At 50.1% G+C, this 17,998-nt stretch overlaps 1 protein-coding gene across 1 annotated transcript in view; it reads right to left on the bottom strand.

Moving 5' to 3' along the window:
• Positions 1-11,819: 11,819 nt before the first annotated feature.
• SLC29A3 (solute carrier family 29 member 3) overlaps positions 11,820-17,998 on the bottom strand; it is a 59,677-nt gene continuing 53,498 nt past the window's right edge. Inside the window, exon 8 of the transcript XR_004346268.1 lies at positions 11,820-12,492. The gene's annotated coding sequence lies outside the window, so the exon portion shown is untranslated. The remainder of the gene's footprint in view (positions 12,493-17,998) is intronic.

Here is a 17,998-nt window from a genome sequence, read left to right as displayed (position 1 = left end):
CTCCTGTTCTTTACCATACATTCATTACTGCTACTATGTGCTAGCTAATGGAAATAGGTTCTGGGGATGTGATGGAGAAAAAAAAATAGGCTTGGTCGTTGCACCTTGCAGAGCTCCTCTAATGGGGAAAACAGACAGTCAATGAAACACATAAACAGGTACAATTAGAGTCAGAATCAATGCTAGGAAAAGGAGTGTTTTAATGGCACCTGGCCTAGGGGATCAGGGAAGATTTCCTGGAGGAGGTAACACTGAGCTGAGATCTGAAGGATAAGCGATGGAGAGAGAATTGATTTTAGGTGGAAGAAACAGCATGTGCAAAGGCCCTGTGGTAGGAAGGAACTGGCATACATAAGGAAGTGAAGGAAGGCCAGAGAGGCTGGAGCACTGGAAGGGTGAAGAGGACGGTGAGTGCAAAGCCACAGTGGGAGAAAGGGCCAGACTGTGCAGGGCGTGTTGGCCTTAATCAGGATTTGATCTCTATCCTAAGAGTGGAGGCTTTGAAGCAGATGGTTGGGATGGAGGTGGAGGAGTGGAAGTGTCATGATCTGATTTGTAGTTGGGAAAATGGAGAATTGATTGGCAGGTAATAGATGATAAGAGCATAGTTCTTCAATTAGAAATATTTACTTATCTACTGTGTGGCAGGAACTTCTCAACCAGGAACAGCAAACTGCAGCTTTCAGGCCAAATCCATCTTGCCCCCCATTTTTGTACAGAAAGTTTTAGTGGAACACAGACATGCCCATCAGGCTATGGCTCCTGTCACAGTACAACTGCAGAGTTAAGGAGTTGCAGCAGAGAGACTCCACAGCCCGCAAAACCTAAAATATTTACTATCTGGCCCTTTACAAAAAAGTTGCTAACCCCTGTGAATCTTGACACGTGGGACACATCAGTGAACAAAACACACACACAAGTGTGTGTGTGCACATACCCCCACCCTCTTGGAGCTCACATAGGCTACTGCAGCTGTCCAGGTGTCAGAGACCTGGCCTGGGGTGGTAGTGTTGAACTGGAAAGAAGGGATATTCAGGAGGTAAAAATCTACAGGACTAGGAGAGGAAGTGATTATAGGGCGAGACAGAGGGTGGTGTCAAGGAGACCCCAGGTTTCTGGCTTGTGGAAGTAGATGGACAGGGTGCTGTTTCCTGAGATGCGGAGCAAAAGGGAAGAGGACCACCACGGGGAAAGGAACAAAAGCCCCCCTGCCCCGGGATGTGTCGAGTGTGAGATGACTGAATGCAGATGTCAGGTAGGCCATTAGACACATGAGTCTGGAGCTTGAGGACAAAGGGCAGAGCCGGAGATGCGGTCTGACAGGTCTCAGGGGGTCACCGTTTAAGACAGGGTGATGGAGCCAGGAGTTGGGAGATCTGGGTTCTGAATATCAGACTGTTCTCTATCTGGTTTTGGGTAGACACGACCTCTCTGTGCTTCCTGTTCCTCATTCACAAAATGAAAGTATTAGAGGAGGTGTTCTTCAAAGTTTCTCCAATCCCCAAACCTTCCTTCTTTCTGGTTTGCCACCTTCTGTCTTAAACTGTGACTCCTCAGCCTGTCTGTAGTCATTTTACACATGAACAAAACAGCACTGAATTCAGGGAGACCATCACCTCCTCCAATGTGGACATCATACTTCTATTCACAGAACCTCTTTGGCTGCCACTTTTATTCCACAAGCATTTGTCAAGTGCCCACTCTGTGCCAAACACCGTGCTAGGAACCTGGGTGTCTATCCGAGTGCAGCCAGCCCACAGAACTGCTCTGAGTGTGACGGGATTCAAAGCAAATTTGGTTGCACAGTGATGGAAGAGCTGAGAATTCAAATGGGGGATGGTGAGGTAACCCAGAGTTCAGCAACAGCAGAAACTTGCTAGCCCCCCAGGCTGGAGGGATGAAGGGAGGAAGCAGAGTCACCAGGATCAGGGTCACGCAGCGGAAGATGGAACCACAGTGGACCTGGCTGGTGGGAGCCGGAGACACAGCTACTGCCAGAGACACTGCTTAAGGTCAAGTGTGAAGAAGAGATACCCTGACTTCTCCCTTCCCCCAGCCCTCTGGCCTCCCCACAATGCCTCCCTTTGGCCAGCCCCAGCCGGAAGCTGCAGACTCAGGTGGGATTTGGGGTCAGCCCTGCTATGATTCGAAGCACAGCAGAGGAGAGCAGGGAGTGGATCTGAGGGGAACAAGCCAGTACCGCACGCTGGGGACACAACTGTGAATACTAGGCAGCCCTGTCTTTGAGGCAGTCCCAGTCCAAGAGGGAGACAGACATGTAAATCAAGTTCTTCCTGGCTGGGGTTTCCATCTCTCAAACTATGTCAGGGTTGTCCACCAACAGCTCAGAGTTCTCCCCACCTGCCTTTCCTTAGGAAACCTTTGCCTCTCCCCCCAAACCTTTGGGGCATCTCTTACCACTTTATGTGGCTTTGGACAAGTCTCTCAACCTCTCTGAGCTCTGGTTTCCATTTTGTAACTGAGGTCATGGCATCTGCCCAGGCTTCCTCCTGGGGCAGTGTGAGAGCACTTTGACAACCGTAAAGAACCATAGAGATGCTACCTGCCTGGGGCCCAGCATCATGCAAACCCCTGTCCTACTGAGGGGAGCTCCCCACTGAGGAAGGACCAGGCCCTGCTTTGACTGTAACAACTAAAAGGGAAGGTCCTCCATCATCTCACCTCCTGGCCACAGGGCAGAGCACAAGGCCCTGGCCAGCCAATCAGAAGCTCCCCTCTCAACTTTGAACCTTGAAGAGAATCACGAAGTTTAGAAATAGTTTAGAAGTTATGGAAAGTACCACACCGTGACCGACAGCACCTGGGCTTCATTCTCAGCTGCATTCTTGGCCACCTGCCTCCTTTGGTTCCCATCTGCTTTCTGGGCCTGTCCTGCAGCCTCTGTTTGATTCTGCAAGCACTCCGCCTTATCTAACTAGTAAAGTCATTTTCTGAATCAATTAGCCAGAGCTTATTTCTGGTGCTGGCAACCATGAGAACCCTGCCTGGTACGGACCATATGAGGATTCTCCTGTCAGTTGTAGGGGATTACAGTACAACATGGGGTCAGCATTGCCAGAGTACCCCCATCCCCGCTTTCCCAAGATTTAAGAAAGAAGGAAAGGAAGGAAGGAAGAAAGGAAGGAAGGAAGGAAGGAAGGAAGGGAGGGAGGGAGGAAGGAAGGAAGGAAGGAAGGGAGGGAGGGAGGGAGGGAGGGAGGGAGGAAGGGAGGGAGGAAAGAAGGAAAAGAAAGAATTGATATACTGGCTCCTTCCATATTGGAATGACCTTGTTCAGGTATTTCCAGAAGTGGCCACATCTCTGTAGTGGGTTCAAGTTCATCTTTAGCTCAGAGACACATTTGATTTTAGGATCCTCAAAGACGGGGACCGTGTCTTTGTTCATTCATCTAGTGAGGTTTCCTGGAGGGTCCATAGTGTTCCAGGCTCTAGACTAGGTGCTAAGGACACAGAGAAGCATATGACATTATTCTGGTCCTCAGAGAAGCTACAGTCCTGTTGGAATGACAGATATAGGCATAAGACGATGCCATTCTTGAGGCCAGGACCAGGTTCAGCAGTGACAGAGGGACCCCCAAGAAGGGTACAGTCCACCCTAACCAGGGAGACTGGGGAAGACTTCCAAGGGGAGGGACCATGAAAGCAGAGCCTTGAAAGATGAGTGATCCTGGCCAGATAAGGCCAGCAGGGGCATCTGTGGTAGAGGGGGCTGTGTGTGTACAAAGTCACAGGGGCATCACACAGTTTAGAGGCTTCAGGTAGTGGGGCAGTAGGGCTGGACCAAGGTGTGCTGGGAGAGGTGAGAGAGGAGTCTCAGGAGAGGGGTAAGGGCTGGACCATGAAGGGCCCGGTATGCCACACCTGGGCCTGGGGATCACTGAGCAAATGAAGCTGGTGGTGGAGGGGGATGGGCTTGGAGGCAAAGATGTCCAGTATGATGCGTGATAATACTGAAAAGCATGATGAGCTAAAGGATGGAGAGGAAGAGACTGCACTGTCCCACAGTGGCCCTGGGCTGGCATCTTGGAGGAATGGGCATCTCCCCTTCGCTGTCTCTGTATCCCCAAAATACCAAATAATCTGCTGACCCACTGGCACTTTCAATGAGAAAGGACAGGAGGAAAGGAAGGGGAGGGAATCCAGATCTGCTCTTTTCAATCTGTCCATCCTATTAAACCACCTGGGACTGGATTGGCTTCCCTCTCGGCCCCTCGGCACCCCGGCCCCACTGGGGACCTTCCCCCCCCTCCTTTCTTCTCCAGGAATGGAGGCGAGGCAGGGGGGTGTAATGCAAAGCTCAGGAGATAGAATGCAGTGGACCTGGGTCTTAGCCGACTTGTCTGAGCCTCAGTTTCCTCAGCAGTCAATAGGCGCATAGCCCCCAGCCTCCCTGAATACCTCCCAAGGTTGCTGTTCAGGTCGAAAGAGAAAAACACACACTCAAGTGCTTTATAAACTGTGAAAACTAAACAACACTCACAAACAAGTCTCTCCTCCCCGTGAGCGTCGATTATTATTTTTAGCGCACATAAACGCCTCTCCTCTGGGCACCCTCCATAACAGCATCCCTTTCCCACATCGGCCGTTTCCTACTCCCCCTCTATTCCCAGCCCTGAGCTGGTGCGGAGCCCTTTGTCACTTCCTGTCTGCATCTGCCCGCTCCCCTCTCCTGGGGCAGCGCCTGCCACCATAAACCAAGCATGTGTGCTCCTGAGTTTAGTCTGTGGGCCCTCAGAGCTTGGCACAGCTGTGGCGGCTGGATGCAGCTTGTGAATGAGCGAGGCTGGAAGGCGCACAGGGTGGGCTGGGGCCACACATCTGCAGAGTCGGGGGCCCCCAGGGAACCCCCGCGGGCATGGCTTCGCTAGCCCCCTCTCTCTCTCTCCTCCATGAGGCCTAAGGAGCCAGGCTCCTCCCCTCACGCTCCTGCCCCACTCCCTGCTCCCCTCTCCCATCATTTATTTATAAGGTATTCACAGCAAAATGAATGACAAAAAGTTAGGAGCTAATTAAAGCTGGCACAGATTGGCACATGGGCGCATGAATTATGCATTGGTGCGAATGGCACTTGGTGGCATGGACTGGCACCATGTGCTCTGGGCACTGGTAGGAAGTGGGCACGGGGCCCCCTGCTCTGCCAGGGTCCCCCGCCCTGCCTCTCGGAGGGGCCCTCCACCCAGGGCCCTCTGTCTTTCTCTGGGGGCAGCTGGAGCCCTGTCCGCCACTCCCCATCATGGGCGATTTCTCTCCGCACAGCCCAGCATAGCATGTCCTGCCTATGAGTAGCATCAACACTATAATCAGGGCCTGGACTCAGCACACAGAAGCAGGTCCCCGGTTCTCCAGGCATGTGCCTGCTGCAGCCTCTGCACACAATGGGCAGGGCTGGGCTTCTCAAAGAGTGCCAAAGCCTTGATATCCAGCCAGCTAACACTGACATGAGCACCCTGCAGCTAGAGGACGCCTTTCAAGACCAGGGAGTTCACACCTCAAGGCGCCTTCACAGACGGAGAGCCTGAGGGGAGACGGGCAGGCTCTCTACAAAGCTACACAGATAGTAATAATAATTAGTAATAGTAATGCCATCAGTTTAAAATGATTTTTTTCCAGACTCCGTTCCAAGTGCTTTGCATGGATTATCTCACTCAATCCTCCAATGAAGAAGACACTCTAATGATCCAATCTGACAGATGAGGAAACAGAGCCAGAACAGAAATGTAAAAGCAGGTTGCCCAAGGTCACTGGGGGCAAAGTCTGAATGAAACTAAACCCAAGCAGTGAGGTCCCAAGCCCTGCCTACCTGTGGGCCCGGGGAAGCGGTTCTCAACCCTGGCTACACTTTAGAAGCTCCTGGGAGGAGGGTCGGGGATGTAAAAATAGGATCAGAGATTGGGATTTGATTGGTCTGGGCTAACATCTACACATAGATGTTTTTGAAAGCTCCCTGGGTGATTCTAATGTGCAGAGGAAAACCACTGGTCTTGGGGGGTGGGGTATGGGTATCGACCCCCAGACCACAGATATGAGTTCTTGCTCTGCAGCTACTGACTGTGAATTAGAGCATATGGCTCAACCTTTTGGGGCCTCCATTTCCTCATCAGTAAAATGGAGTTAGTAACAGCTTGGGCTCTGGAGTCGGGCTGTTTGGGTTTAGTCTGAATCCTGGCTCTGGGGCAGAGAAGTTCTTGAACTTCTCTTTGCCTCAGTTCGCTCATCTGTAAAATGGTGACAATGCTCGTACAGTTGTTGTGAGAACTGAACGAGTTGATGAATATAAAATGGTACCCAGGAGCCACGGGCATTAGCCATCCTGGAAATGGGGAACCTTGCCCCTCCTGGCCCAAAGGGCTGGGGCAAGGATCAAAAGAGGACCCAGATAATGCGGAGAGGCTGTGCGCACTGAGAGACACAGTGAGACGCTGTCAGTCAGAAAAGACTGGGTCTCCTGGCTGCCTGTCCTGGGTTCTGACTTTCCTTTGCACACAGGAGACAGGAATACATTATCCTCGCAGACGTTTCAGACCACACAGACAAGCCAGTCCTCTCAATTTGGTGTGTATTCTTCCAAGTAATGTTCTATATACACATGCAAATGTATAGTTTGGGGCTGGGGGCAGGGGTGGGAGAGAGAGACATCTATCATAAAACACTTCTCTTCTTTTGAATTTTGAACCATATGAATGGTTCAAATATAAAAATAAATATAAAGGGGAGGCTCCAGGCAGAAGGAAAGTGGTCCCAGATGGAAGCTTGGATATTCGGGAAGGAAAGAAGGGCAACAGAAAGGGAAATATGGATAAATACAAATGAATCTTGGTTGTATGAAACAATACAACTAATGCTGAAAATACGAGAGGAAATTAAAATACACAATAGCACATGAGTCAGGAAGGGGGTAAATGGAGTTAGAATGTTCTAAGGCCCTTGCATTGTCTGGGACATGGGTGAAAATGTGATGTGTGGCAAATGTTAATAAATCAAGGATGCCTGCTCTATCTCTAGGCTAACCCTAGAAGAATCGTAAATGGATGGATATAACCAGTCAGTAGGGGGGAAAACTGAATAATACGGTTGCATGTGTGTGTGTGTGATTTTAAGAAATATTTGTTGTTTATAAATAGAGTCACACTTCACATATTGTTCTATAACTTGATTTTTTGCTCTTAAAAATATATCCTGGAGCTCTTTCCACATGGGTACACAGAGGGGCTGCCTCTCTTATTAATCTGCCAGCATGCATTCCATAGAAGGGTGGTGACAGAGCTTCAAATGGGGTTGGGCCCTTCCAAAGTGGGCCCTGTGTGCCACCCGCAGAACCCGCCCTGGCTGCAGACTGTGGGGCAGAGAGAAGGCAACGCCCCTGGGCACGTCCACAGCCTGGACTGGGGGGACAATAAGCAAGAGCTCCCGTCCCCAAGGTCTGAGCCCCAACCCTGGCGCCATTAGTCACGCACCAGAAAACCCAATGTCCTGTAAAGAGGGAGGCAGCCGGCCCCGCCTCCCACCTCTGGGCCCTATTGCAGTCAAACTACCCCAGAAGAGAGCTTGTTCCCATCTTCATGTCACCTAACGTGAAGAATTAAGGGGAAGCATCAGGGTGGCATTCAAAGCCCCCAAGCCTCTCACCCTAAGAAATCAGGCCCAGCATACCTTTGGGCGGCATCCCAACCTCTCTTCCCGACATGGCCTCTATCTCAGCTGGCAAAATACACAGAGGTGGGTACAAGGATGTTTAGTGCGGCACCCTTTATAACGGGGGGAAGGGGAGCGTTGGGGGGAGTTACGTCTCCTCAACAGGAGACTGGTTAAACAGGCCATGCTTTGACTCATCTGTTCTATGGGCCACTCACTCCGCTCTTCAGACCTCCCCATCCCCCGGCCTAGGCTCACCCTGTCCTCTCTCCTGCCATTGCCCACTGCCCTCCCTGCTCTCTGCTGAAGCCCATTTTCCAAGCCCCACCATCTCCCAGAAGCCTTCCCTGCCCACCTCCTGGACCGCCAGGAAGTCCTCTGATCCTCAGGACCCTCACTCTCTGGACAACTCCCGTATGGAACCTTCAGTGATCGTTTTGTCTTATGTCTGTCTGTCTTGTTTCCAATAAAATCATAAGCGCCCAGAGAGCAGAGACCAAGGTGTATCTGGAGGAGTTCCAAACAGAGATCCGAAGACCCAGGATTCAGCCCTGACTCTGCCGTGTTCTGCCTGAATGGCCTTGAACAAGGTATTTCTCCCCCAAGCCTCTGTCTCCTCATCTAACCATGAGGAGTGAGTTCAAGGTCCTCCCAGGGTTCCTCCTGCTCTGAGAATCTAAAGTCATTTCGTGCTTTTCTGTACCTTCCTAAGAAGTAATAAAAACGAAAATTTTACATCTTAAGGGGTTTACACCCACCATCTCACTTAATCCTCACAACGACTCTATGAGAATGGCACTATTATTGTCTCCATTTCACTGATGAGAAAACTGAGGCAAAGGAAGGCTGTATCAGTGAAGTTAAACTGGGCCATGGTATAGTACAAACAAATTCTGAAATCTCAGTGGCAATAAAAAGTTACTTCTTGCTCACATACCGTGTAAGGCTGGTGGGATGGCTTTCCTCTGAGGGTGACTTGGGGACTCAGGGTGCTTACATCTTAGAGCTATACTCTAACACAATATCCCTGTGGGGTATTGCAACACAAACACATACCCCTGTGGCCAAACACAGGCCACCATGACAGGGCAAGACAGGGATGGAGGAGGTCCACAGGCTCTTAACCACCTTTCCTAGAGTGACGCGCACATCACTCCTGATTCCATTTCTCCAGCGGGAACTAGTTAGTCACATGGCTCCAACCTAACTACAGGGACGCTGGAATGTGTAGTGGATGAGCACCAAGGATCTGCAGCACTGAAGCTAAGGAACTTGACCAAAGCCACACAGGAGGTGCTAGAGTCAAGGACGTGAAGCCAGCTAGCAAGACTTCAGAGCTTTCTGCTTAATTGCCATTCTACATCGTCTCCGAGGAGGTACCAGGTCCACAAGGGCCGGGTTAAGAGGCTGATGGTGACAGGTAAGGTGTGGTACGATGGACTGGCATTGCGAGCTGAGAAAGACAAAGAGGAAATAGCAGCCAGGCAGAAGTAACAGCAGGCAGCCACCGTCCATGGAACAATCCTTAATAGTTCCCATCTGCTGAGCACCTGCAAGGGGCCAGGCATTTTATAAAATGTTCCACCTGATCGTCTCAGTATCTTGGCAATAAAACCCACTTCCACTCTACAGATGAGGAAAGTGAGGCTCAAGGAGGTTGAGCAAACTGCCCAAGGTCCAGCAGAAGGGAAGCATCTGGATGACCGCAAGTCCCTCTGAAGGTTCTCACCCAGGGCCCTGCAGAGGGCTTGTAAGTGAGGACTGAGTTGAGGCATGAGCTCCCAGTCTGGGCCCTGCCAATCCTTCGCTGCCAAAGCCAGGACAGAAGTAGCCTGGAGGGGGGTAAAGGGAGCTGTTGCCCAGGGCGTAGTGAAAACTCTGGGGACAGACCAGCCCCCAGGGACAGACCAGTTCCCTAGGGCCCGGCGCTCCAAGGGAATCCAGATCTGCGGTACGGGCGCCACCTAGAGGCCGAGTTTGGTGCAGCACCTCTCACTCTACGGGACCCCGCTCGCAGTCCTGAAATGGAGGGAACACAGGCTCTCTTTTTAGAGAGACCGGAGCCAAAAGCGCGGAAGCTTGGTGCTTGTCCTTCACCATCTGCTCCACACACGCCCCATCCCCCAGCATTCCTGTCCCAGGCATCCTAGGTCTCTCCCTAGACTTGTTTTTATCAAAAATATTAATTGAGGGCTTCCCTGGTGGCGCAGAGGTTAGGAATCCGCCTGCCAATGCAGGGGGCACGGGTTCGAGCCCTGGTCTGGGAAGATCCCACATGCTGTGGGGCAACTAAACCTGTACGCCACAACTACTGAGCCTGTGCTCTAGAGCCCACGAGTCACAACTACTGAAGCCTGCGCGCCTAGAGCCCGTGCTCTGCAACAAGAGAAGCCACCGTAATGAGAAGCCCACGCAAGGCAACAAAGAGTAGCCCCCCGCTCCCCGCAACTAGAGAAAGCCCACCCCACGTGCAATGCAACCAAAATTAAATGCAGCCAAAATTAAATAAATAAATTCATTTAAATATATATATATATATATATATATATATATATATATATATATATATATATATAAATTGATGGGCCAGGCAACGTTATGGGCTTGTTTTGGGACTGAGAGTCCAGATTCTTGGGTTTAGTATCTACTCAGTCACTAGCTGGCTGTGTGACCCTGGGTAAGTCACTGCCGCTCTTTGGGCCTCAGCTACCTCCCTTGTAAAATGCAGGTTACAACCAGAGGTAACATAGCGGGGCCTGGAGTTTGAATCCCAGCGCTGCACTTCCTTGCTGTGTGACCCTTTGGGCAAGTTAATTAACTTCCATGTGTCCAGTTAAGTCATCTGTAAAATGGGTGGATGATGCCTATTCAAAGAGTTTTATTATCAAGATTAAGTTATTACGTATATATGTAATATAGTATATCCAGTACGGGGTTGAGTCTTTCTCCCTTTCCTAAACTACCTCAAGTTTTAAAGCTAGGGTTCGGGGTCCAGGGCTTTCCTACCCTTATCTCTAAGAAGGGTGGCGATCAGCCCCTGGATGTCCACACTCCAAACGTTGACCCTGCCTACAAGCACAGACCAGGGAGTTCCCAGAAGCCCTGGTTCCTGGAGCTGAGTTCCTGACCAAAGTCCAGCCAGTACATGGGGAGGGTCCCCCATCTCCTCCTAAGGCCACCTCTGGCTTCACAATGGGATTTACCTCTTGGTGATTCATTGCTGTCCTGGTGAATGGATGGTGAATGGATTCATTGCTGTCCTGGTGAATGGCATCCATCCCCTGGAGTTGCACAGTGTGTAGCCTTCAGGGCTTCGTGGCAGCCCTGAAGCTGAAACTGTCAGTAATTAAAAACAAGTGCACTTGGATGTCAATTATGTCTCAATTAAAAAAAGAAAAAGAGGGAAAAAACTTATCTAATGAAGACAACCAGAAAATTAAAAAAAAAAAAGTGCACTGGGATACAGGCCGTACCAGGCGCAGTGGGAGGAAGAAGCCATAGCAGGCAGAATCCCTGCAGCTTTAGAAAATCTTGGAAAGACCTGTAACTGCACCTAAGACAGAGGCCCAACTCTTCCTGAGGCCAATGCTTGGCACACTCTTCCTGAAAAGAGCCAAACTGGCGTGGAATTAAGCCCAGCTGTTGACACTTACAGACCCAGTGTTGATCTCCCTGAGCCTCAGTTTCTTTGTCTGTAACATGTGGGTATAATCCTTGGCCTGCTTACCTTCTCTGGTTGTGTGATAAAGATCTTGAGTCCTCTAGAAACTATCCAGTCCTGTTCAGATGTGTTATTCACATCCCCACCTCACCAAATTCATTCACTTATTCATTACTAAGCACACAGCTAGGCAAAGGGCTGGGGATACAATGGTGAGTGCAACAGGCATCCTCCTTTGACTATACACCTTAGGGAACAGAGGAGAAAAGATGTGATCCGTACCTGCCCAGGGGCACCGCAGCCTCCCTCCCCTTTCCCTGCCTCCACCTCCTTCTGGGAAGAGAAGTAACCACCAGCATTTATTTAGCATTTACTAGGTGCCCAGCACTCTGCCCAGTGCCTCACAGACACATATCATGTCTTTTCATCCTTTTTAGCAAACTCTGAAAGATTGGCACCATCATCCCCATTGTAAGGATGGGAAAATTGAGGCTCAGAAAATTTTCCCTTTAAGCGGCAAAAGCTCGATTCAAATCCAGATCTGTTTGGCTCTCCAGCGAGTTATTCCTTGAATTATGCTGGGAAATGATCATCATTCCTGAGTGCCTCTGATGTGTCAGGGAACAGGTACTTTATTTACTTCATTTTCCTTATTCCCCACACCAATGCCAGTTAGGTCCACTCACCCCATTTTACAGATGAGGAAACTGAGACTCCAAGAGAATAAAGGAAGCCCTGTGCTTCCCGTGCCATCCTGGCTGATGCCTTGGGAGTCAGACAGATTACAGTAATCAGCTAATGCCTGAGTGGGGCTCTGAAGGTGCAAAGCCCCTTAGTGAAAGCACTAAGGATGGTAATTAAGTCGGAAGGTGGAATTAGCTGCACAGGGGGAGCGGGCTGCAGCCATGAGGAGAGGATTAGTGCCTTGCTGCCCGATTAAGCCGAAGGCAGGCTGAGAGGGAAAGAAACTGAGAGAGTTTTACGGTGTTGCTCACGTCAGAGAGAGCATGTGACTGTGGGCCTCCCAGGCAGCGATCACACCGCAGTGTTGAAGGGATGAAGCCGCATCCACAGAAAACAAGGTGGGTCCCCAGCGTCCTTTGCCTTTCTCCCGTCCGTCCGTCCATCCATCCATCCATCCATCCGACAAATACTAAGAGTCTGCTAGCTCTCAGGCACTATGGATACAGCCAAGAACAAGAGAGAAAGCTCTCATGAAGCCCCCAGCCTGGTGGAGGGACACAAACATTTAACAATAATCACATAGCAAGAAATTGTTGCTCATCTTTTTAAGTGTAATAATGGCATTGTGGTTATATTTCATAAAAGAGCCCTAATCATTCAGAGATACCTACCAAAATATTTATAGATGAAATGATATGATGCCTCAAATTAATACAGGGAGGGGGAGTGAGTGCAGGTAGAGGTAAAAAAAAGTCCGGCACCGAGTTGGCAATTGTTGAAGCCGGGTGATGGGTTCATGAGGGCTATGTACTATTCTGCTTTCATTCGTAATTGTTCACAATTTTCCATTTTAAAAAAAGTCTAGGGCTTCCCTGGTGGCACAGTGGTTAAGAATCCGCCTGCCAACACAAGGGACACAGGTTTGAACCCTGGTCCAGGAAGATCCCACATGCCACAGAGCAACTAAGCCTGTGTGCCACAACTACTGAGCCTGTGCTCTAGAGCCCACGAGCCACAACTACTGAGCCCGTGTGCCACAACTACTGAAGCCTGTGCACCTAGAGCCTGTGCTCTGCAACAAAAGAAGCCACAACGAGAAGCCCGCGCACCCCAACGAAGAGTATCTCTTGCTCACCCCAACTAGAGAAAGCCTGCATGCAGCAACGAAGACCCAATGCAGCCAAAAATAAAATTAAATAAATAAAAATTTTTTTAAAGTCTAAAAATAGGCAGATAAATAATTATAATTCATGATAACTGCCACAAAGGAAAAACAAATATGTGGTGAGAAATTATTACAGAGGGACCTGATTTCAACTGGAGAGCCGGGTGTCTGTTTTCGGCAGGGTGAGGCATTGAGACATCCTCAAGCTAGTGATTGCCCAAGTAAGACTTTCTGTCTCTTCCACCCTGAAGGGAGGGCTGGCAGTGTCCTGGGGAGAGCTCTACCTTTTGGGCATCACCGGCAGCCTTCTGACAGACCAGGGCCCTGGAGAACACAAGACCAGCCCCCAGGTCCCTCCTCGTTGTGATGGAGGGAACAGGAGGCCCCAGGCGCAGACTGCACCCATCACTGCTCATGCCTGTGTCATATGTGCGCATTGCTATCTCCTGTGAGCGTCATTAGAACAACCTCGAGGGAGGGGAAGTGGGCTCCCCACTTTACAGATGAGAAAAACAAGGCTAAAAAAGGGAGTTAAAAAAAGACTCGCCCAAAGTCAGCAGCAGAGCCAAAGACTCTGTGCTCTCATCGGCATCCCCCCATCTACCCCACACCTGTTAACACAGCCATCGTTCCTGGATCACAGGTAGAGGGAGTGGAGAGAAATTGTTAATAAGAAGGACAACTGGGACCTCAGGTGCTGTGGGCCTAGAGAAGGCAAGGCCATTCCTCTTGAGGGTACAAGCCTAGAGGGCTAGGGCAGGTGACATGGGAGTGAGAGCTGTAGTTTCCTGGAAATGTGCAGAACCAAGCGGCCTAGGGCCTCTAACATCAGAGGATGCAGAGTTCAAGGGTCTGCACACACCCTTCCCCACCGCCCCCACAAGTAGGACCCTCAGCTGCAGAGCTGGCCAGATGTCAGTATCTGTGACAGACAAGCCTCCAGCTCTGAGTTAAGGGCACATGCTTGGGCACAGCAGTGGGCTGGAGGGCATAGGGACCAGCCTTGGACCCAGGGGACCTCAGCACTGGAGTGAGGGAGCCTCTCCAGCTGTGCCCTCCATGAGGCCAGTGCACGCATCATCTCAGCGTCCCACAGTGGGCACTCTGGGTCAGAGACTGTAGCAGGTCTAGTGACAAAATTGAACTCCTGACTGCCCTGAGAAAGCAGCAGTGACAGGTGAACACAACGTGGGCTGGCCCTCTACCCTTGTGGGTAAGGAGCTCACCGTTGGGACTCAAGCAGAATTGGGTTCAAATCCTTGGGTTCAAAGCCACTTAAATCCTCCGACCCCAATTTCCTCGTGGAGGGGTGGGGTGGGGAATGAGACAATGAAAGCAAAGCATTTAGCAGAACTTTCAGCCTCCATCCAGTGGGTGCCAGCCACCATCCTCCGCCTCACTGGGCAGTGACACCTCCTCCTGTTCTCACCTGTGCTGCTGTTCCTCTAGAAGCAGACCCGAGACAAGGGTTCAAGTGCAGGTAGTTTATTGGAGATGATCCTAGGAAGCCCCAGTTGAAGAGTGAGAAAATGAGACAAGCAAAGGAAGGAGACAAAAAAAAAGGTGTATTATTGAGCAGGTTACCATTGTAGACACGGGAGCTCCAGGCCACAGGGAACTCTGGGGAACAATGTGGTAGAACAGTGGTTCTCAAACTTGAGCGTGAATCAGACTCTCTAGGAGGGCTTGTTAAAACACCAACTGCTGGGCCCCACCACCCAGTTTCTGCTTCAGTAGGTGTAGGGTGGGATCTGAGAGTGTGCATTTCTAACAAGTTAAGCGCTGCAGGGCCACACCCTAAGAACCACTGGTATAAGATTTCTTAGCGTGATCCTATTTGACTGCCGACGGTTACCAGTTCTGGGTCCATCAGTGTTTGAAGGCTGCTTCCAACCAAGGGCGTTAACTCTCTAGCACTTCAGCTTGCTCACTGGGCAGGCCAAGCTTGCTGTCACAGCCAGAAAAGCCCTACTAAACCCCATTGCCAGGGCCCAGCCAAGGGAGGGCCTGTGGCTGGGATGCAGGGTAGTCAGGGAAAGGGCAGAGAAGACTGCAAGGTAGTTTGACGTCTGAATAAAGGACTTCAGTGGGAGCTAAGGGCCAAGGATGCCTTTGTGTAGGGCCCTAGCAACACATTCACATGGTCAGGTGTTTTTGTAAAATTAGCCAGTGTTTTGTTGTGATTTGTTTACATTCTAAACAAGTTTCTTTTCTACCTGATTTTATATTTGCAATTTGTTATTTTTCCTAAAGAGGGCCCCCCAATTGTCTAAGCTTCAGGACCCAGAAAGCCTGGATTGGCCCCTGCAGGTAGGCCTATAGCAGCTTCTGTTGCTGAACTGAAATGGGTGTCCACTGCTTGACTCGGTAAGAACAGAGACCACCTGGGTTCAGGACCACCCGGTTCAAATTCCAGCTTTGCTACTCTCTAGCTGAGTTACTTTGGGCAAGGTGCCTCATCTATCTAAACCTCCGGTTAATCATTTACAAAATGAGGCCAGTAATTGTACTTTCCCTGCAAGATCAAATGAAATAATCCCTGTAAAGAGCCAGGCCCACAGTACGTGATCCATCAATATGAATATCTTTTTATTATTATTAGTTCCCAGGGTTTATTCTTGCTTCTTATCATTTGTCTTGATTAATCTCTTTCCTTCAAGTCCAGGTAGGAGGGAAGGAACTGGGGACTGGAAAAGCAGACTCCTCTGGGATCTGCAGGTCACCTACCTCTCCGGCTTCCACATTTGCTCGCCCAGCCTTACAGGTCTCGCACCCTCGCCTGGGCGCCCCCACCATTGCCGGGCAACTGCCGCCTGCCCCCGCACGGGCATTGGCTGCGCGGACCACCTCCTGGTGTGCCCCGCGGCTCCCGGAAGGCGCGCTTGGGCCTGTGCTTCAAGGGCTGGCATGGGATCGGTTCCCAGCCGAGGTGAGAGCGGCTGGCCGGTCATCGCTACTTGTCGCTAGGCGAGACGGCCTCGCGGGGCTGAGGATCCACTGCAGGTAACAGCAGTGTGAGTCTCCGGCCAGTCCGAGCCTCAGAAAATGGGTCTGGGTCCTGGAGGCCGCTTGGAGCACCCACCGGGCGGCTTGGGCCCCTGCCATGCCACCCCAGCTCTGGGCCCTGAAGCCCGGAGGCCCAAACACTCCTGGACTTATCCCACCAATTTAGCCAACCTGGTTCAGCTCTGTGACCTTGGGTAGAATGACTATCAGAAGCTTTGTCTTCCTGGTGCTAGTATCAATAGTGATTAATAATGTGACATTGTTAATAACTGCTTACTTTCTACCCTTGATAAGCGTACTATTATAGAACCATTCTGATACTGAGAGATAGGTATATTACTATGCCTATTTTAGACAGATGAGGAAATTGAGGCTCAGAGAGAGATTTAATTTGCCTTAAGTCACACAGCTCCAAGAGGCCAGTTTTCCAACCCAGAGTGCTGCTCCAGAGGTCAAGGTTTTAACTTAAAGGCTTCTTGTGAGGATGGATGTCACATCTTAGCCAAGTGCCAGACACCTACTAAGTGCTCAAGCAAGGTTAGTGGTCAAATCATCACAGTCACGGTAACAAATAATAACAGTCATATCGGCATGAAAGGGTGACTTTGGCCAGAGCTTTGTCAGAGACATATTGCTTTGTCCACTTAGGACAGGGACAGTCTGTGAGATGTAGCTGCCCCACTCCAGAGTTTCAGGTCCTTAAAAATGCTGAAGCTGCTGGTCTTTTACTTTCTACTTAACACTTCTCTCCACTTCTATTTTTATCTCATTCCTCTCCTCCCTACCAGTCACTGCTAGCTAGCTACAGGGATGAAGCCCTTTGTCTCCGAAAATGGCCAGGTTTGTGTGCTGAGTTTAAAAGGGACAATCAGTAACTTCAGAAGTTCTCACTTTTATTGGCTAAAATGGAAGTAGTGAAAACACCAGCCATGAAAGGAGTTAATGCGAGCCTGAACTTAGAAGGGGGCCTTACCTAGCCTGTGACCTTCAAGCAGAACACAGTCTATGGTTTTCAGGGAAGATAGATGTCTGCGTCCTTCCTAAATGTTAGAGACACTTACCCATCCTGGGTTCTGGGGACTCCTGCCTGGGTCTCAGTTTCCCTGCCTTTAAAGTAATAAAATTGAATGATGTTTGCCATATCCAAATACTACCTGTATCTTTTAAATTTGATATTCGTTAACTCAGCTGCTTTACTTAAATTTACTTTAAAAAGCAAACTGTATATCGTTACTTCACTGGAAAACCAATAATCACCTGTCATAAATAGAAGGTACGAAGCTCTAAGTAGAAATACAAATAAAAACAAACCATTGTTCTCAATTCTAGCGGGCAAGACCTTGAACTGAGGCCTGATCTCATTTTGTTAAAAAGGAAGACGAGGGCTTCCCTGGTGGCGCAGTGGTTGAGACTCTGCCTGCCGATGCAGGGGACATGGGTTCTGTGCCCCGGTCCGGTAAGATCCCACATGCCGCGGAGCGGCTGGGCCCGTGAGCCATGGCCGCTGAGCCTGCGCTTCCGGAGCCTGTGCTCCGCAACGGGAGAGGCCACAACAGTGAGAGGCCCGCGTGCCGCAAAAAAAAAGCAAGTTTTAGCGAGGTGTTGAAGATACTCACAAATTAAACAAAGTTCCTCCTATGGATAATTAGGATTGAAAGAACTGAAAAGGGAAGAGCTTCCCCATGCTGAGATTCTGTGTTTTTAATGCTCCGCTGGATGGCACCTAAATTCACCTAGCACAGTACCAAGAGTTCACTCTCAACACTTGGAAAAACAGTGGAGTCCTTGGAGTTGTCTAATAGCCAACATTTGGGCTGATTCTCTCAGGG

Source organism: Phocoena sinus, chromosome 16 (genome assembly GCF_008692025.1).
Source record: "Phocoena sinus isolate mPhoSin1 chromosome 16, mPhoSin1.pri, whole genome shotgun sequence".
Classification (NCBI taxonomy): Eukaryota; Metazoa; Chordata; class Mammalia; order Artiodactyla; family Phocoenidae; genus Phocoena; species Phocoena sinus.
This window is presented reverse-complemented; position numbering and strand designations above follow the sequence as displayed.